Source organism: Lepidochelys olivacea (assembly GCF_965140295.1).
Source record: "Lepidochelys olivacea isolate rLepOli2 genome assembly, chromosome: 2".
Lineage (NCBI taxonomy): Eukaryota > Metazoa > Chordata > Testudines > Cheloniidae > Lepidochelys > Lepidochelys olivacea.
Genome location: NC_140412.1, coordinates 123,881,217 through 123,894,956, shown reverse-complemented (window position 1 = coordinate 123,894,956; position 13,740 = coordinate 123,881,217). Strand labels below are relative to the sequence as shown.

At 47.7% G+C, this 13,740-nt stretch overlaps 1 protein-coding gene across 3 annotated transcripts in view; it reads left to right on the top strand.

The window, feature by feature from the left end:
• Positions 1–13,740, top strand: part of CDH20 (cadherin 20) — a 166,660-nt gene that overhangs the window by 74,772 nt on the left and 78,148 nt on the right. Inside the window, exon 1 of one of the 3 annotated variants that reach the window (XM_084620966.1) lies at positions 4,399–4,453. The exons of the other annotated variants lie outside the window; for them this stretch is intronic. The gene's annotated coding sequence lies outside the window, so the exon portion shown is untranslated. Of the gene's footprint in view, positions 1–4,398; positions 4,454–13,740 lie in introns of those variants that run through there. 3 annotated transcript variants of the gene reach the window in all.

Below are 13,740 nucleotides of genomic sequence, written 5' to 3'. Positions count from 1 at the left end.
TCGGGGGTCTCAGGTGCCCCTCTCCCCCGGGCCAAAGGGCAGTCCCTGCGGACATGCCCTGCCGAGCGGCAGAGGTAGCACCGGGCCTCTCCGGTGGAATAAAAGACCCTATAGCGGGCTCCCTGGTAGGGAACTAGGAAGGACCCCTCGAGCGCCTCTCCGTCACGCACCCCCGCCGGCAGTAAAATCTGCACTTGCCGGCGGAACGATAGGACGTGACGGAGGGCGGGGTCCTTGCAGCCTAACGGGAGAGGGCTAATAACAGAAACAAGCTTCCCCAGGGCAGAAAGAGCAGGTAACAGGGCAACATTAGGTAAAAAGGGAGGAACGGAGGTGAGGACGAAGCGAACGCCCAGATCTTCTAGCGGTTCCAGGGGGAGAAACACCCCCCCCACCACTAGGCCCTTCTCCACCGCCTCCTGGGCGGCAGTCTCCGAGGCCAGAAAAAGAGCGACCTTCCCATACATCTTGGAGGCCGCCACAATGGCCATGGGTCCTACCACTGTCGCCAACGCCTGCACGTATGCCTCCACGTGGGGCGAGGCGGGTACTAGGAGGCAACGGACACCGTGCTTCCTGGTCAGGGCGGGAAGAGGGCCCCGACTACTAGTAATGGCAGCGGAGGCAGCGGGAGGGCGAGATGAGGAGGCGGCAGGTGAGGGGGGGCCTGTCGCCACCCGGGCATACGTCCTGGGGGCCGGGGGAGGGATGGTCGCAGAGCTGGTGGAGGGAACAGCCGGGAGGGGTGCCGCGATCGATGACGAGGCCACTGTGGTGGGGGCGGCCTCTGCCACGGAGGGTCCCGCGGCATTAGCGGGGCCCTTCCCTTTTGGCCCGCTTCGATTTTTCCGTCTAACTGGGGGGGGGTTCCTAGAATCTAGTGGGGCAGGAACCAGAGCAGCAGTAGTAATCGCCCCGGTGCCTCCCACTGCCGATGCCCCAGCGGGGGCGGTGGCAGGGGTTCTAACAATGGAGGCGGTGGGGAAATCTCGAGGGGTGGGCAGGAGGGTAGATGGGGAAGGGGCAACCAATTTCGGTGGAGGGGCCTTGCGTCCCTCCTTCTCTGCCATTGTGAGCAGGGAGAGACAGGGAGACACTGGGAGGGGGGGGGGCAAAAATCGGGGTCCGGTAGTAGGGGTAGGCTATGGGGTAAACAATCCGGGGGGGGGGGTGGGGGGAGGACAACCCACCACAAGTGTCCAAAGAGTCTCGCTTGGTTGGTTATTATGCCTGGGCCAAAAGGCAAAGTCCAAAGCAAACAGCTGGATCCGAAGGCAGATGGCAGATTGCCAGCAGGGACGAAGCAGCGGGGGCCGTGATAGTTGTAATAGTGGTGGGGGGGGTTGGGGGCACCGATGGATCTGGGGGTAGCTCCCTGCTACACCCCTGTGCCGCCGCAGGCGCAGCTGAAATGCAGTCAACTCCCCGCCCCGAGGGTAGAAGTTCAAAAGAAATCCCTCAGTCTTACGGCCTCTCTCCACGATGATTCATAGCTGCCCGGGAGTTCTCCGGCCTCTGGCGTCTGCTACAGCTGTTGGCTCTGTCCCAAGGCTCTCGGAAAAGGTCCAGGCAAAAAACAAAACAGCTGGGTCTGGGGGGGTCCACTCCCCTCTCCGGACAGCAGGTTGGCAGTCCTCCCCCCCTCCTCCGGGGGTTTCAAGTAAGCAAGGAGCAAAGTCCAAAAGCAGGCATCGGGGGGGGGGGGGGGGTGCTGGCGACCGGCCAGCACACTAACGCAGCTCAAAAAAACGGGAAAAAACGAAACCAAAAGGACAAAGCGTCCGGCCCAAACGCGGGGGGGGAAACTAAGCAAAAGGAAAAGTGTGAAAAATCCGGGCCGGGGGGCTTTAGGAAAGAAAGGAAAGCAAATAGCTCAGGAGCGAGTGAAGAACGATTCCGGCTCCTTAACAGGGAAGGGTCCAGAACAATTAGGAACTTTCTGGAAACAATTAAGGCAGACAGGCTGATTAGAACACCTGCAGTCAATCAAGAAGCTGCTGGAATCAATTAAGGCAGGCTAATCAGGGCACCTGGGTTTAAAAAGGAGCTCATTTCAGTTTGTGGTGTGCATGTGAGGAGCTGGGATCAAGAGGTGCAAGAAGCTGAGAGTGAGAAGGCATACTACTGAAAGACTGAGAAGTACAAGCATTATCAGACATCAGAAGGGAGGTCCTGTGGTGAGGATAAAGAAGGTGTTGGGAGGAGGCCATGGGGAAGTAGCCCAGGGAGTTGTAGCTGTCACGCAGCTGTTACAGGAGCCACTGTAGACAGCTGCAATCCACAGGGCCCTGGGCTAGAACCCGGAGTAGAGGGTGGGCCTGGGTTCCCCCCAACCCCCTACTTAATACTGGAGGAGTTGAACTGGACTGTGGATTCCACCAGAGGGGGAAGTCTCTGGCCTGTTCTCTGATCCACTAGGTGGATCAGCAGAAACTGCGGGGATTGTTCTTCTTCCTTTCCCCATGCTGGCCAGTGATGAGGCTAACTGAGTGAACAACAGGTTTGAGCCACAAAAGTGGCCAAACTGAGGGCTACCGTGAACCTCTGAGGTGAGAAAATCCACCAATAAGCGCAGGACCCACCAAGGCAGAGGAGGAACTTTGTCACAATATATATAAAGCAGAACCCAAATACAGCAATGATCAGTAACAACATTTGTATCTACACAAATTAAGATATAACAAAAAGGCTAATGGATTCTGATCCTTCAGGGTATTTGGCAGATCACCTAAGAGGTCAGGAAAGGGTTTTTTTTCCCCTTTCCCTATATGCTACTGCCTAACTGACTGGGTGCTTTTGCCTTCTTTTAAAAGAGCTCACTGCTTAAGGCAGTGGACTAGACAGATCAATTGACCAGTAAGACCAGTCCTATGTTGCTGTGGCCCTGAAAGGAGTTCTCAAGTTGAGAGAAGGTCTGTCAATTCTTACTTTTGGCAGAGTGAGACAGGGCAGATATGGACTCTGCATTTTCACCACTTACAGAGATTCAAAGCTACTGCCTTCGATCTCTTTAAAACTCACCCTTAGCTTCATATTTACATAAGATTATAATGCAATGATGTCTCTGTAAAGTGTTGGTTTCTTTTCTATATGTATTTACCTTAGGCACTGTGCAATTGTTATGTGAAGACAAGGGATGAGTTTTCCAATTTGACCTATGTAATCCAAATTAAACCTACTGGCAAAAGTCTGTTCTCATTTAAATCCAGATAGAAATCCCACTGAGGTCAATAGGGTTTCTTGAATGTAAATAATGGCAGAATTTGACCCTAGAGGCCCAATCCTCCTTCTGTTTGCAGGAATGCAACTCCTGTTGACTTCAATGAGATTTTTAGAAGGAAACCTAGAAACTGAGTCCTATTAGACTCTAGAAATACCCATCTTCAGAGTGAGAATTTGCCCATTAGATTGTAACTAGACCATATCTGATCAAAGAGGATGACTTGAAACAAAGAGCAAGGGAGTGGCAGAACTTAGTCTCTGCAGTATAGGCTTTAGAAAAGGCTGGGACAGCAGGTTTGTGATGGTGACTGTCTTTTTAGAATGGATTTGCCGTTGTGGTTTTGCTGACTCATCGCAATTGTAGAAGAACATAGAAATCATGTTTTAAAACTTGCACTTTGCTATTTTTTTCACAATTCATTTCTCCTTTACCTCACAGAAAAATTAACCTAATTGTATTTTGCTTCCTCCAGAAGCATTTAAAAATTTTCTAAAAACACAGGCCTGTTTTTAGTCAATTAGTTTAGTTGTGGGATGTTTAAGAAACATAATTGGTCATTGAAGATTCACAAGTTATAACAAACCTTTTAAGATCAAAGGGCCTTTCTCACTATTTCACAAGATTAAGATTTGACTTCATTTTTTCCACTTATTTAGTTTGCAAAATCAGTCTAATTTTTTGTCTTGTATTCCAAAACAATGACTTTCTGTCTGTGATATTAGTGTGAACGTGTCTGCACAAAAATAAAGGGAAAAATTTCAGTGTTTGAGATTGTCAAAGCAGCAATGCCCCAGATTCCATATTGAGTCCAGTCCTGTAGAGGTAACAACAGTAAGGTTCTTTTACTACCTTGGCTTCAAGCCATCACTGTGACTCAATATACTGCAGTTACAAATGATTTGTGTCCAGATCCCACCCAGCGAAAATAAAATGGAGGGGAAAAAATCAACAATCTGACTTGGCTTATCAGGAGCTGAGCTGCTTATCCCTCATGTCTCCTTATGACTCATTCAGCAGTTGGGTAAAAGTAACTCATTGTTTTTTTTCTGCTACTGTTTACTACTATTGCAACAAACTAAACAGATATATTAGCCTAATTTTTAAAAGTGACTAGTGATTCTTGGTGCCATGGTTCTTAGGTGCTCAATTTGAGATGCCTTCAGTGGGCCTGATTTCCGGAAAGTGCTGAGCTCTCACCCTCTGAAAAATCAGATCCTGACCTCAAATCAGGTATGCAAAATTATTAATTACATTTTGCAAATCATGGGCAAAAATTTGGTTTTAATACACCCAAGAAAGCATTCTGTTGAAGTCCATGCAGTAGTTAGCAGTCAATTTTGCAGATCCTTATTCAGGACTATGGAGTGGCTGATACGGTACTTGATTAATAAAATAATTAAAGAATTAATGCTTGCTAATCAACATAGGCTTATGGAAAATAGAAACTACAAAACTAACATATCTTTTTATTAATAAGATTACAAGTCTGGTTGATAAAGTGGTGATGTGATATATCTACACTTCTGTAAAGCATTTCACTTGGAGCTGTATGACATTTTGATTAAAAAGACTAGAACTATATCAAATTAACATGGCACACATGAAATGGATTAAAAACTGGCTAACTGACAGGTCTCAAATTGTAACTGTAAACAGGGAATCACCATTGAGCAGGTAGGATTTAGAGTGGTCCTGCAGAGTTTTGTTCTTCGCTCTATGCTATTTAACATTTTTATTAATAATCTGTAAGAAAACATGCAGAGGGGGAATTATGACTTCTTCTGGTACCAGAGACTGCTGAGGCGCCTCTCCCCCATGCTCTTGGGGTTCTGTCAATTCAGATAAATGGCCATATTCAGAAGGGAGATGGTCCGGGGGAAATAGTCATTCTACAGCACCATCCTTCTGGAAATCAGTGGGAATTTTACCCCTGTAAAATAATACAACCCTTCTGCTGCAAGAAATACTTCTGCCTCTCTAAGAGGGAGGTTCAGGATCAGCAATAAGAGGCTAGGCCATGTCAGTGAGAGTCTGCAAAAGCCGTGCTGCTTTGGGATTGAGAACTAGGACAGTTGTAGGTATGGTGGTGACAAGCAGTAGGAGTTCCACATACTGCATGAATCTAGACCTCTAGGAGTTTAGGGCCCCAAACAGCTATCCTGTTCCATTATCACCCAATACCAGCACAAAGATTTGAATAAATTCCCTGAGTAGAACGCCAGGAATTGCATGTCTCCTCCATGGGAATTCCTTAACGTAGGGGAAATAAGGCCTATCCTGTGAGATACTATATATCTTGTGTGTGGTGCTTGTTGTCTTCCTTTAAAATTAGCGGGACTTGAATGACCACAGCGCCTCTCAGTAATAGTCCTCATTCTGGTTTTCATACAATGTACAAAGTTGTACATCTGCCTTTATGGAAAATTCCTACTGAATTTAATTATAAACTTTTTATGCAATTTTTAAACTATTCTATAGTATTTAATAGAGCATTATATCCATGCTATAAAATACTTGCATATGACTAAAAAGGATATAATTCAATACTGAATTCTATATGGTTTTAAAGTAATTTCTGTCATACACTAATTAATACCTATGGAACCCTCTTGGCTACATACCTATTACATTTTATAGGACTTTTTTCATAAGTGCAAATTAAATAATATACTCTTTGTGCCAAATCCATACCTGAACTTTCATGTTACTTACACTGAGGCTAAAATGGTTTATATCCCTTATATTCAATTTACATTTTCCCCTGTAGTTCTCAGTAGTTTTATAATGTATTAATGGGACAATATAATTTCCTCTTGTGTTCATAATAATACCTTTACGTTACCATGTATTTTAACAAATGTCTGTTTAGAACAATGGATAGCTATTTATTTTAATAATGTTTGCACATACTGTTTGCTGTAGCTAAATTGCATTCCTCTTAATTATCATGATCATCCTAAAATATTCAGCTGTTATCATGTGGCTGGGTGACCACTGCAGGATTCCAGTTTATAGTGCCAAAGTTGTTATCTCTACAGGACTGGCTCAAATCCCATGGAAGCTCATTTGCTTGATGTGAAAACTATATAGGGAGGAAAGGCTGTCCAGATTTCAAGTCACTTAGGGCCAGATTTTCAAACGTATTTGATTTCAGTGGGAGTGAGGCCCCTGGGTGTTTCTGAAAATCCCAGTAGGTATCTGTCTACATCTTTAAGCACCTAAGTGACTAAAGTCTGGCTTTTAGTCTCTCTGTGCCTCAGTTCTCAAATCTAAAATGGGGATAATAGTATTTCACAAGGGAGTTGGGAGGCTAAATGCACTAAAGATTATGAGGACTATAGTAACAAGGGGCATAGATACATGTTTAAACAGCTCTTTTTGTTGAAGAGCAAAACACAATGGGTCAAATTAATCCCTTATGTATCTCAGTTGACTTCTGTGAAGCTACACCAGAACATTTCTACCAATCACATCTGTCTCTCTTAAGTATCTATATATCAACTTAGAATACAGGTTCTTCTTCGAGTGCTTGCTCATGTCTATTCCACATTAGTTGTGTGCGCTTGCCACATGCACCAGTGCCGGAAGTTTTTCCCCTCACCAGTATCCGTAGGGGAGCAGCTCTGATGCCCTCTGGAGTGGTGCCCACATGATGCAGTATAAGGGGCGCCGCCAGCTCCCCCCAGCCTCAGTTCCTTCTTGCTGCCAGTGACAGTGCATGGAACGTTCACTGCTCTTACTAGTGTTGCTTTGGCTTCGTTCGTATGAACTAGAGTTATCGTAAAGTTAGTGTACATAGTTAGTTGTTGAGTTAGTTAGCCCTTAGCAGCAGTTAGAGTCTTGTTAGACCTGCCAGTGACTTAGCCGGGGGCCGGGGCATGCCCTGGTCCCAGGCTTTAAGCCCTGCGATCACTGCAAATGGCCCATGCCCATGAGCGATCCACATAGTAGCTGTCTCAGGTGCCTCAGTGAAGGGCACATAAGTGATAAGTGTTGAATCTGCTAGTCCTTTAAACTTATGATGGAGTTGGCACTCATTCCAGCCCTGGAGCAAAGGTCCGACTTGGCACCCAGCACCGCTGCATTGGTGCATAGTGTCCTGCCAACACCGTCAATGAGCTGGCACTGATCCCCATCCACGGCCCTGACCAAGAAGAGAAGAAGGCCGATAGGACATGGTCTCCTACTTCCCACAAGGGGAAGGACAGGGCTGGGGGCGAGCTAAGACCCATGCCAGGCAGCTCATCTTCCCTATGAGGAAGTTTGTGCTCCAGCACACGTCGAGTGATGCAGTTTCTTGCCTGGAAGCCTGGACACAGAGGTGGGCTTTCATCAGCTTCAGGTGCTGTCGATGCCAGAAGCACTTCAGACTGTGCAGGAGATCCTGACTCTTCTGGTGCCGCCAACACCAACTGTGCCCAGACCTCGGGTAAGCCTGCCTTGGGACCTTTCAGTGCACCCTCACCCCAGTGGTACAGCTCCCACCATTCACCTGCTCAAAGCCATCATGCCTCAGAGTTAGGGAGGCAGTCACAATGGAGACCTCTATAGTCACTGGACCTTGGGCTCCACCAGTGGGATTCGAGGCGGACCTCACCGGTTATCTGGCACAGACCCATGGAGGCACACACTCCTCGGCGGGAAAGTCGGGATCTGCCCTTCATGTCACCAGAACGCCCTTACAGATCCCGGGAACGATTGGAGGACCAGAGCCGTGGGCCCCACCAACGATCCCCAAGACTGGTGTCACTGTATTTGGGGAGATCCCCCCGCAGTGCCTGGCCAGCGATACCTCCAGGTCCCGCTCCTTGTCCTGGTACCAGTCTCGAAGCATGAGGCGTGGATCATTGGTCTTCCACGCAGATCTGCCAAGCGCCGCCAGTCACCGAGGTCCACATGGAGGCGCACATCCCACTTGGACCAGTCCTCCTCTAGATACAACCATGATTATCGCTAGGCACAGAGTTGCCACTCCAGTGGATCTGGGTCACTGGGCAGCAATCGCTTCGTATATGGTTCCGGTATGGAGCAAGTCTGCACGTCAGCAGGGAAGCCTCCCAGAACCTTGGTGCCACCTGCGTCGTCAGTACTGAAACCTGCCCCAGGCCCAGTGGCCAGCCCCATGGTACCCCTGGACTCTGTGGGGGTTCACCCAGCCCTCCTAGACTGCCCACTGTCGGGTGCCTCAGACAAGCCTGTGGCCTCGACAACCCAATGCCTGAGGCTCTGGGGTAAGACCCATCAAGTCCATATGGACCAAGGGGAACAGCCAGCTGGACCACCAATGGGTGCTGTGGAACTCGTGCTACCAGCCTCCACCTCCTCGTTACTGGACCAGGCACGCATAGACCCCCTCTCACCCGGTTCCTCAGGATAATGCTAAGGCGCACCAGAAGCTGTTGAAGAGGGTCCAGTCCAAACTTGGCCTGCAGCAGAGGAGTTGGAGGAGCAAGCAGACTTCCTGTTCGATGTCGTCTCCTCCACAGCCTCCGTTGTGCTTTAATGGTAAAGAGATTTGGATTTATCTTGATCTCCAAGTTCAACAGCTGGAGGCCCTCCAAAAAATAATCTAGATCACCGAGTTTTATCACAGGCTACTTCAGCTGAAATGTTGCAGTGGAGTACAACTCTCATGTGAAAACTCTTTGAAGTCAGTGGGAGAAAATGTATTGACTTTGATCAGGCCTGTTGGATTGCAGAGGTAGAGGCAAAGTAAAATAGCTAGGATATAGTACATTGAAAGTTTTAAGAATTAAGGCCAAAAAATGGATATAGATCCAGAATACTGTGGTGGTGGTTGTTTAACATTTTACATTGTTCTAGTGACTAAGGGTCACAAATAGGTTGGGCCCCATTGTGTTAGTTTCTGTGCAAACATACACAAGATGACAGTTCCTGCCCAAAGAATTTACGGTCTAAGACAGCGTTTCTCAAACTGGAGTCTGTGGACCTCTGGGGGTCCCCGAGGGTACTCCTGGGGGTCAACAGGCCCCACTGATCAACTCCCCCTCCCTCAACTCCTCCCCCTCCCTCTGTCTCCAGGAGGCTACTGAAGCAAAACTGGGAGATTTTAGGCACTAAGTCTGACTGCGCAGCAGGGCTAAGGCAGGCTCCATACTTGCCTTGCTTCCATGTGGCTCCCAAAAGCAGTCGGCACATCCCTGCAGCCCCTGGCAGGGCAGGGTTTTTTTGTGCGCTGCCCCCACCCCGAGTGCCAACTCCAGAGCTCCCATTGGCCAGGAACTGTGGCCAATGGGAACTACAGGAGCGGTGGCTGCGGGCAGGCGCAGCGCCTGGAGATCCCCTGGCCCTCCGACCTAGGAGACACTGCCAGAGAGATGTGCCGGTCGCTTTCAGGAGCCACCTGAGGTAAGCGCTGCCCAGACGGAGCCAGCATCCCTCAATCCTTCCCGTGCCCCAGCCCAGAGCCTGCACCCCAAACCCCCTCCTTCATCCAAACTCCCTTCCAGAGCCCACGCCCCCGCCTCAGCCTGGTGAAAGTGAGTGAGGGTGGGGGAGGGCGAGTGATGAAGGGAGGGGGGCTGGAGTGAGTGGGGGTGGGGCCTGGGGCTGAGCAGGAGAGCTTGGGGGGGGTCCCCAAAAAAATTTACATCAAAATGGCAGTCCTCAAGTTGCTGAAGTTTGAGAACCACTGATCTAAGGGACATGATGTAACTGGTGGATGAGACAAAAAGCGAGCCAGTCTCGGATGGAGAAGATACAATCATAGAACCATAGGACTGGAAGGGCCCTCAAGAGGTCGTCTAGTCCAGTCCCCTGCACTCATGGCAGGACTAAGTATTATCTAGCCCATCCCTGACAGGTGTTTGTCTAACCTGATCATAAAAATCTCCAACTATGGAGATTCCACAAGCTCCCTAGGCAATTTATTCCAGTGCTTAAACATCCTGATAGGAAGTTTTTTCTGATGTCCAACCTAAATCACCCTTGCTGCAATTTAAGCCCTTTTCTTCTTGTCCTATCCTCAGAGGTTAACTAGAACAATTTTCACCTTCCTCGTTGAAACAACCTTTTGTGTATTTGAAAATTGTTATCATGTCCCCTCTCAGTCTTTTCTTCTGCAGACTAAATAAACCCAATCTCCCTTCATAGGTCACATTTTCTAGACCTTTAATCATTTTTGTTTTTCTTCTCTGGACTTTCTCCAGTATCTCCACATCTTTACTGAAATGTGGCACCCAGAAGTGGACACAGTACTCCAGCTGAGGCCTGAAAAGCATGGAGTGGAGCAGAAGCATTATTTCTTGTGTGTTGCTTACAGCACTCCTGCTAATACATCCCAGAATGATGTTTGTGACAGTGTTACACTGTTCACTGATATTTAGCTTCTGACCCACTATGACCCCCAGATCCCTTTCTGCAGTACTCCTTCCTAGGCAGTTATTTCCTATTTTGTATGTGTGCAACTGATTCGTTCCTTCCTCAGTGGAGTACTTTGCATTTGTCTTTATTGAATTTCATCCTATTTTCTTCAGACCATTTCTCCAGTTTATCCAGCATTTTGAATTTTAATCCTATCCTCCAAAGCACTTGCAACTCCTCCCAGCTTGGTATCATCCGCAAACTTTATAAGTGCATTGTCTATGCCATTATCTAAATCAGTGGTCACTAACCCATTGATCATGATCGACTGGTCGATCCTAGAGGATCTCCCAGTTGATTGCAATCACCGGCAGTGTAGTGTGGCTGCAGCTAAGGCAGACTCGCTGCATACCCCGTCCCCAAACCGCTCCCAGAAGTGGTCAGCACAGCCCTGCGGCCGGGTGCGGAGGGGGAGGGGTCTCCCTTCACGTGCTGCTCCTGCCTACAAGCACCGTCCCCGCAGCTCCCATTGTCCGGGAGAGTTGTGGGGGCAGTGCTTGCAGAGAGAGGCAGTGTGCGGAGCCATGTGCCCCCCTGTGCCCTGCCTCTCCCTGCCCCCAAGGGGCCACAAGGATGCATTGGCCCCTTCCGGGAGCAATGGGGGTAGGCAGGAAGCCTGTCTTAGCCTCGCTGCACCTGCCACTGACCGGGAGCCACCGGAGGCAAGTGCTGCCCGGCAGGAGGCTGCAACCCAACCCTCATCCCTAAGCCCCCTCCCGGATCCAGCACCCTTTACCCCTCCTGCACCCCAACACTCTTCCCCATCCCTGACCTCCCTCCCAGAGCCCTCACCCTCCAACCCCTCCTGCACCCAAACACTGCCCCAGGCTCAGCCCAGAGCCCCCTCCCACACTGTGAACCCCTTGGCCCCAGCCCAGAGTACATACACAGACACCCCTGAATGCCAACTTCCTGCCCCAGCCCGGTGAAAGTGAGCGAGGGTGAGGGAGAGTGAGTGATGGAGAAAGGGGGTGATGGAGAAAGTGGGGCAGGACTTTTGGGAAGGGGCAGGGCCTCGAGAAAGAGGCAGGGTAGATCCTGGATTGCCCTTAAATTCAAAAAGTGATCGTGGGCATAAAAAGGTTGGAGACCACTGATCTAAATTATTGATGAAGATATTGAACAGAACCCAACCCAGAATTTAATCCCTGAGGGACCCCACTCGATACATCCTTCCAGCTTGACTGTGAACCACTGATAACTACTCTCTGGGAAAGGCTTTCCAACCAGTTATGCACCCACCTTATAGTAGCTCCATCTAGGTTATATTTCCCTAGTTTGTTTATGAGATGGTCATGTGAGACAGTACAAAAGCTTTACTAAAGTCAAGATATACCACATCTACCACTTCTCCCCCCACCCACAAGCCTTGTTACCCTGTCAAAGAAAGCTATTAGGTTGGTTTCACATGACTTGTTCTTGACAAATCCATGCTGTTACTTACACCTTTTTATCTTTTGCAAATTGATTGCTTGATTATTTCTTCCATTATCTTTCTGGGTACTGAAGTTAAGCTGACTGCTCTGTAATTTCCTGGGTTGTCCTTATTTCCTTTTTTTATAGATTGGCCCTATATTTGTCCTTTTCCAGTCCTCTGGAATCTCCCATCTTCAATGGCTTTTCAAAGATAATCGCTAATGGCTCATCTATCTCCTCAGTCAGCTCCTGGAGTATTCTAGGATATATTTCATCAGGTCCTGGTGACTTGAAAACATCTAACTTGTCTAAGTAATTTTTAACTTGTTCTTTCCCTGTTTTACCCTCTGATCCTACCTCATTTTCCCTGGCATTCACTATGTTAGATATCTAATTGCTACTAACCTTTATGTTGAACATAATTTAACACCTCTGCGATTTCCACATTTTTTGTTATTGTTTTCTCCCTCATTAAGTAATGGATCTATTCTGTCCTTATCTTCCTTGTGTTTCTAATGTATTTGTAAAATGTTTTCTTGTTACCCTTTATGTTTCTAGCTATTTTGATGGGATAACAAATATTTATATCTGGATGTGAATGATTCTTAGCTGATCAGTACTAGTAGTCACAATTATTTACCTGCTCATTCATCAGATTGCAGCATCCTGTATTCGTTATAGCAGAGGTGGGTTTTGAGGAGACACATGAAAGAGGACTAGGCAGTGGCTTTACAGATTTTGACAGGGAGCCTTTTCCACTTGTAAAGGATGATATGGAAGAAAGCACAACATTTTTGTTGGGGAAGTGGGCAATCGAGGTTGGCATCTTTAGCAGAGCATGTCCTATTGGCAGTCTGCTTTACTTTGAATGCAGGTTCAACAAGTGAAAATGTTTATGGGGCCTGCTTGTTTACTCCAGGTAGACCATATTACGTTAGCCCACCATGAAAATAATAAAAGCATGGATTACTGTTTGTTAGACCTGCACCCATAGGGAAATGATGTAATCTTCTGGATACACATGGAGGAATGCTTTCCTGGATACTAGAGCTCCCTGGAAACAGGAATTCCTTATCCAAAAAGGAACAAAAACTCAATTTTGAAATTTCCAAATTTCAACTTTGATATTTTGATGAATCAGCATTTCTGACAGACAAACATTTCATCAGAAAATTTCCAACCAGCTCTACTGACTACTGTTGCTATTTGGGTGACTATGAGTAGTGTTGAATCCAACAGGATGTTAAGACTTTGTACCATCTTCACAAATTGAGGTCCGCTGCTGAGGTCATACTTCCAGCCAGTTCCTGAAAGTGCTTCCTTTCTCCTTCTAGTAAGCATCATCTTTCTCATTCCTGGGTTGAGTTGGAGCCAGCTTGTACCATCCAGGCATTCGACAGGCTGGCCTAGATTTAGAAGATATGGCTGTTGTCTGTGCACTACTGGTGTTTGGAATGAATAATGAGCCCTATGAGATTCTACAAGGTACAACACTTGGGAAGGATGAGTAGCTGCTTATCACAACCCTTGGAGATCTATACATGGGGAATGAATGAAGCCAAAACATGCAGCTCTACCTAGTCTGTAGGTCTGATGTGGGGGTCAACTGTTCCTCATGGTCAACTGTGCTGAAGTCTGCTGATAGAGCTAATATTACACACAAACCCCTACATTAGGATAATATTATTCCACCCCGGCTCCTGCCTCATCCCATTCTC